Here is a 7,233-nt window from a genome sequence, read left to right on the forward strand (position 1 = left end):
ATTACAGTAGCATGCATTATTTAAAAACTATAATGGCTGAAAACTGAAAAATAATTATTTTTTTCCCCACATTTTTCCTATTTTCCCATTAAAACACATTTAGAAAAAAATAATTCTTGGCATAATGTCCCACCTAAAGAAAGCCTAATTGGTGGCGAAAAAAACAAGATATAGTTCATTTCATTGCGATAAGTAATAATAAAGTTATAGACGAATGAATGGAAGGAGCGCTGAAAGGTGAAAATTGCTCTGGTGCTCAGGGGGTAAAACCCCTCAGTGGTGAAGTGGTTAAGGCTACAGACATATCCAGAGTTTTGTCCAAAGGTTATGTCTAGGTTTCACAGGTCGCAAGATATTATTTTGCCTACTTTCTGTGTGAATCCAAAGTGTGGAATAGAGAGGATTTTTCACTCATTAGATGTTAGAAGATGTGTTCTGGAATATTTGAACAGAATTTCAGATGTCAGGAAGACAGATTCTTTGTTTTATTTTCAGGGAAAACTGTAAGTCAGAGAGCTTCTAAATCTACTATAGCTAATTGGATTAGGTTAGCTATTATAGAAGCTTACAGAGTTATGAGAAGTGAGGCTCCTGCCTCATTTAGAGCGCATTCTACTAGAGCTATGGCAGCTTCTTGGGCTAATAATGCAGGGCTTCGCCTGAGCAAATATGTAAGGCAGCAACGTGGTCAAGCTTTTCTACGTTCATCCGTCATTACCGAATTGATGCAATGTCTGCACACGACCAGGCATTTGGTAGAAAGGTTCTCCAAGCGGTGGTCCCACCCTGAGGTTGTATTACTTGTTAATCGTCTCACCTTTGCCCTGAAGGATTGTGGGGAAAAAGCAAAGTTAGTACCTGCTAACGTTGTTTTGAACAATCCTTCAGGGCAACAATCCCACCCGGGTGTTAATTGTCTGTGTCTGATAGTTGCACAGTTATGGGTTAGTGGAATGTTCACCTGTCGGTACTTGGCTAAACGCACTGAGGGTGGACTAACCATGTGACTTTTTTATAGGGGAAGTGCTGTCTGTTCCTGCGTCTGGGAGGAGCGACGTCTCACCTTTGCCCTGAAGGATTGTTCAAAACAACGTTAGCAGGTACTAACTTTGCTTTTTTCAGTACATTATGTACACCTATATGCTGCTTTATATGTTTTATATGTTCATACATGTGTATCAAATAAAGATCATGTTTGTACTTCCCTACTTGGAAGTAGTGGTGCGATTTCTATTGGATTTACTTTTTCTCCTGTGTTTGGTGATCACTAGTGAGGGTCAGTGATATGCTAATAACTCTGAGATGGTGCTAATTATATGCAAAGCGATGCAGCTGCTGCATCTGATCCATTTTAAAACTGAATCAACTTGGAATTCTCAGCAGCTCACTGACCATCCCTAATGATAATTGCTCCTCCCCTCAGAATTCTCTAACAGGAAGTGATGATGTTTCTCTATTTGCAGGGCGGAGTCCCGGCATCAGGAACCTCTCAGAGACTCATCTCTCTGTATCCACAGACTGTACAACAGATGATGATGTCACTAGACAAGAGTCTCCTACAGATATCCTGGTTACCCCAAATATTCCTCCAGACTCCTCTCACCTGTCTAACCCTGAGGGGCCCCATACCCAGCACAGCTCTGCCCCTGCTGGAGGGTCTTATTCCTGTTCCACATGTGGGAAATGGTTTGGTTGGAAATCATATCTTGTCAGACATGAGAGATTACACAGTGGAGAGAAGCCCTATTCATGTGCTGAGTGTGGGAAATGTTTTGGAGAGAAAGGAAACCTTGTCAGACATGAGAGATTACACAGTGGAGAGAAGCCCTATTCATGTGCTGAGTGTGGGAAATGTTTTGGGCAGAAAGGACAGCTTGTCATACATGAGAGATTTCACACTGGTGAGAAGCCCTATTCATGTGCTGAGTGTGGGAAATGTTTTGGGCAGAAAGGATACCTTGTCATACATAAGAGGTCTCACACTGGTGAGAAGCCCTATTCATGTGCTGAGTGTGGGAAATGTTTTGGCGAGAAAGGAAGCCTTGTCACACATGAGAGATCTCACACTGGTGAGAAGCCCTTTTCATGTTCTGCGTGTGGGAAATGTTTTGGGAAGAAAGGACAGCTTGTCACACATGAGAGATCTCACACTGGTGAGAAGCCCTTTTCATGTTCTGCGTGTGGGAAATGTTTTGGGAAGAAAGGACAGCTTGTCACACATGAGAGATCTCACACTGGTGAGAAGCCCTATTCATGTGCTGAGTGTGGGAAATGTTTTGGGCAGAAAGGATACCTTGTCATACATAAGAGGTCTCACACTGGTGAGAAGCCCTATTCATGTGCTGAGTGTGGGAAATGTTTTATAGATAAAGGAAGCCTTGTCATACATGAGAGAACTCACACTGGTGAGAAGCCCTATTCATGTGCTGAGTGTGGGAAATGTTTTGTGCAGAAAGGACAGCTTGTCATACATGAGAGAACTCACAGAGGTGAGAAGCCCTATTCGTGTGCTGAGTGTGGGAAATGTTTTGGAGAGAAAGGAAGCCTTGTCATACATGAGAGATCTCACACTGGTGAGAAGCCCTATTCATGTGCTGAGTGTGGGAAATGTTTTGGAGAGAAAGGAAGCCTTGTCATACATGAGAGATCTCACACTGGTGAGAAGCCCTATTTATGTGCTGAGTGTGGGAAATGTTTTGGAGAGAAAGGAAGCCTTGTCATACATGAGAGAACTCACACTGGTGAGAAGCCCTATTCGTGTGCTGAGTGTGGGAAATGTTTTGGGCGGAAACAAACCCTTGTCATACATGAGAGAGCTCACACTGGTGAGAAACCTTATTCATGTTCTGAGTGTGGGAGAAGTTTTGCAGAGAAATCACATTTTGTCAAACATAAGAGGTCTCACACTGGTGAGCGCTATTCATGTACTGAGTGTGGGAAATGTTATATTTACAAAGAATCGCTTACCAGACATAAGAAAACCCACACTGTTGAGAAGACCCATTCATGTGCTGAGGGTGGGAAATGATTTGGAGTGAATTCAGACCTTGGCGGACATGAGAGAACTCACCAGTGAGAAATCCTATTCCTGTACTCAGTGTGGGCAATGTCTTGGACATAAAATACACCTTGCTAGAGGCGTGTCACGCCTCAGCAAGTGGTTGCCCATGGCAACCCACCAGCTCAGGATTCTGACTGGAGAACTGTTTTCCCTTCTAGGACTTTTAGACGTGCCCGGTGGCACCTAGTGGCTGGGATCTGATATGCATCCCTGTTTGCATGTGAGCAGGTGAGCTTACTTCCAGCACACACCATTTGACAAACAAACCTGTGAAGGACATACTGTATATGTGGATTTCTGTTGTGGCCTATGTGGTCATAAAGGAGGAAACATTTACAGAGCTGTTTAACCCCCCAAGTACCATGCAGTGTGGGAGTCTCCCACTGGTTGTACTGCCACCTAGTGGTCCTAGATGAAATGACATAAGTATATGAAATAAAGTGGACCCAAATTAAAAATACAAGATTTCCGAAATAAAATCTATTTTCTAAATTATAATAATAAATAGCAGCTTTTTTTCAGCTGCATGATGACAAATATAAAATATTTTACATTTATTGGAGACTCCCCTCCCTTCCTTTCAAATTGCCGGGACAGAATCTGGCAAACTGGTGGAGTAGATGGTATCCAGCAAAGGAGGAATTGCTAATGGCTGCCACCTGTATAACCCTAGTTATGAAAAGTGAAAAGCATGCACTGAAATGCTCATAGGCTTGAAGGAGTGTTTATTTATCTTTGTATGTGTCAGAGTGGTGCAACTAAAAATTTTGAACTAAAAACAGTGGTTTGGGTCCGCTTTAACCACTTCTCTACCCTGGTCGTTTTCACAGTTTAGCTCGGCTCTGATTACTTTGGCAATAACTTTCTCAATAATTATCACACACAGACACAGACACACACACACCTTATTTTCTATGCATTTTAAAAGGAAAATGGGGAGAAAACTTCAAAAACACAATTATCCACTTTCATGCATTACAGCTTTAATGTGAATAGTTATATTGTACATTAAACCCACACATTTTATTTGTCTATACCTCCTGTTTATTTAAACAGTTAATTTGTTTTCATCGTTTATTAGTAACACATTGTATACCCTACTCGTGTGTTGCATCTGTCTTCTCCAGGAATTGAATCTTGAATTGATCTTGGGGGGAGGAGAGGAGTTTGCTGTTCTTCCTTTTGGACTCTATAGCATTTTTATCTGGTCAGATATAAGTAAACAGTGTTATCTGGGATCTTGTAGAGAGGAGAGTGCAGTAACTTATTTTCACGTCATGAGGTAGGAAATGGTTAAAGGTAAAGACCTCAATAAAATCATTATAAAGTGGTCTGTGTTACATTAAATTAACCAGTGGAAGAATGAATGATTTTATGAGGATATAAACTGACTAAAAGAAAATCAGTGTGCCAGTAAATTTTTTTCCAGCTGTTATTCGGGCGTTCTGGACTAAGGGCTTTCCACACTTGTATCCAGAACACTTCCGTCTTTTGACAAGACACAAAACATTGATCTTGTGCTTTTCTCCCAGCAGACTCAGTGTGAGGATATGGTGTGAGGATATGGATGGTATATGTGGTGATGACGATATGTACAGTAATACGCAGGACATGGCGACTATTTATGATATTGTCATGATATTAGAGGTAACTGCCATCTTGTTTGTCTGCTATGTCTCACATGTGTATTCTGCTTTGAAGCGATTGTCATCTGGCTGTACTACATTTGCATCTAAAGCGGACTTCAGTGAATAGAGCTGGGGTTAATCAGACAATGGCAGAAGTGAAGGGTTTTGTTCCACCTTATCTGGAGTTGAAGCTTTGAAGTCATTGACAACTGAAACATTTACACTTCTGTTGATGAAGGCTGTTAAAGCATTGTGAAAAACTCTAGACTAGCCAGGAAGAGCCTCCTCACCAAACGTTTTTCATGTGTGTTAAACACTATTTCATTGTGAGAAAATTAAATTATTGGTGGAGGTGTAAACTATATCCTGTAAATTACATCTATTGGGAGATGGGAAATTGCGTTAGCCTCTGGCCAGGAATTGGCTTATTATGCCAAGAGCAGTCAAGTCCCCACCTTTGATCTGCTGTGAAATACACTTTTAAAACTAGTTCCTCCCCTCCCCAGCCTCCGGGCGTATCTCCGTTACAGCCAGGAAGTTACAGCCTCCGGGCCAGATGCCTTGAAAGGATCTTCTCCTGAGAGTAGCTCATCGCTAGAGATGATCCCGAGGAAATCGGTAAATCCGCGTCTCTCCACGGTTGGACATTTGCGATGGTAAAAGTTCACTTTTATGTTTATCCCATTTTTATTTTTGCAACTTGTCTTGTGTGTATCTTTGTAAACTCTTAATCTTGTAACTTTTTACTTTGTAATTTTACTTTGTTTTTTGAACATCTTTTGTATATATTACTTTCTACATTGTTCGACGTTTTCCTGGAATATTAAATCGTTATTTAATAAGGTTGACTTCTGCTGTACTAAACTAACACTCATAGCCTAGAAGAGACTGAAGTGTAACTAAGTTCATGCCTGATTGTATGATTGAGCGACACTACCGTATAAGATTGTAATTGCATTGGGTGTGGGGCATTTGTCATACGTTGGCCTAAGCGCGCAGCTGATCCAACGGACAAAAACGCCAGTGCGAGTAGCTCAACAGCAGAGTGGCTAACAGTATCGTTCGGAACGACTGTTAGTGGTTTTGCTTCACTACAGTGTAAGATTGCAATTGTGTGTGGGTGTGCGTGGCGTTCTCGTATTCGGCCTAAAGCGCCAAGCTGACCCAAATACGAAAACGCAGATTGCGTGTTGAGCACTCGACAGCTGAGTGGACGTGTCTAGCAATGGCTAGTGGTGGCAGTGGGAAGTGTTTGAGGGGTCACAGCCTTGTTTTTAGCTTGAATAAGGCTGCACCCCGCTTGATCTGGTCAAACCCGCAGTCGGGAACCGTATACGCAGGCGTGCCGCGGGCCGGTTCCTGACACTCAGTACTTCAGGTCCACGGCCAGAAACGTAACTAGGGGGGGCAGCCCCTGTGACTGCAGATGGGCCCAGAGGTGTGAGGGGGCCTCAACTGCTAACCCTCCCTTTCTCTAATACCCCAGATCAGGTGTTTTGTGGCTACACTTGTTATGGGTGTGAAGATCCTGAAGGCCACACTTGTTTTATGACCCTTGTGAGACGGTCCCCAAGGCTAGGAGGGTCACCAGGGGAGGCCAGGGAATGGGTGTGAGACGGTTCCCAAGGCTGTGAGGGTCACCAGGGGAGGCCAGGGAAGGGGTGTGAGACGGGACCCAAGGCTAGGAGGGTCACCAGGGGAGGCCAGGGAAGGGGTGTGAGACGGTTCCCAAGGCTGTGAGGGTCACCAGGGGAGGCCAGGGAAGGGGTGTGAGACGGTCCCCAAGGCTGGGAGGGTCACCAGGGGAGGCCAGGGGTGTGAGACGGTCCCCAAGGCTAGGAGGGTCACCAGGGGAGGCCAGGGAAGGGGTGTGAGACGGGACCCAAGGCTGGGAGGGTCACCAGGGGAGGCCAGGGAAGGGGTGTGAGACGGGCCCCAAGGCTAGGAGGGTCACCAGGGGAGGCCAGGGAAGGGGTGTGAGACGGTCCCCAAGGCTGTGAGGGTCACCAGGGCAGGCCAGGGAAGGGGCGTGTGAGACGGGCCCCAAGGCTGGGAGGGTCACCGGGGAGGCCAGGGAAAGGGTGTGAGACGGTCCCCAAGGCTAGGAGGGTCACCAGGGGAGGCCAGGGAATGGGTGTGAGACGGTTCCCAAGGCTGTGAGGGTCACCAGGGGAGGCCAGGGAAGGGGTGTGAGACGGGACCCAAGGCTGGGAGGGTCACCAGGGCAGGCCAGGGAAGGGGTGTGATATGGTCCCCAAGGCTGTGAGGGTCACCAGGGGAGGCCAGGGAAGGGGTGTGAGACGGTCCCCAAGGCTGGGAGGGTCACCAGGGGAGGGGTGTGAGACGGTCCCCAAGGCTGGGAGGGTCACCAGGGGAGGCCAGGGAAGGGGTGTGAGACGGTCCCCAAGGCTGGGAGGGTCACCAGGGGAGGCCAGGGAAGGGGCGTGAGACGGTCCCCAAGGCTGGGAGGGTCACCAGGGGAGGCCAGGGAAGGGGTGTGAGACGGTCCCCAAGGCTGGGAGGGTCACAGAGAAGAAGGAAATT

General features: G+C 45.9%; 1 pseudogene; it reads left to right on the plus strand.

Annotated features, from left to right (window-relative positions):
• LOC137537112 (zinc finger protein 91-like) overlaps positions 1-7,233 on the plus strand; it is an 87,649-nt pseudogene that overhangs the window by 42,815 nt on the left and 37,601 nt on the right.

This window comes from Hyperolius riggenbachi, chromosome 10, assembly GCF_040937935.1.
Source record: "Hyperolius riggenbachi isolate aHypRig1 chromosome 10, aHypRig1.pri, whole genome shotgun sequence".
NCBI lineage: Eukaryota > Metazoa > Chordata > Amphibia > Anura > Hyperoliidae > Hyperolius > Hyperolius riggenbachi.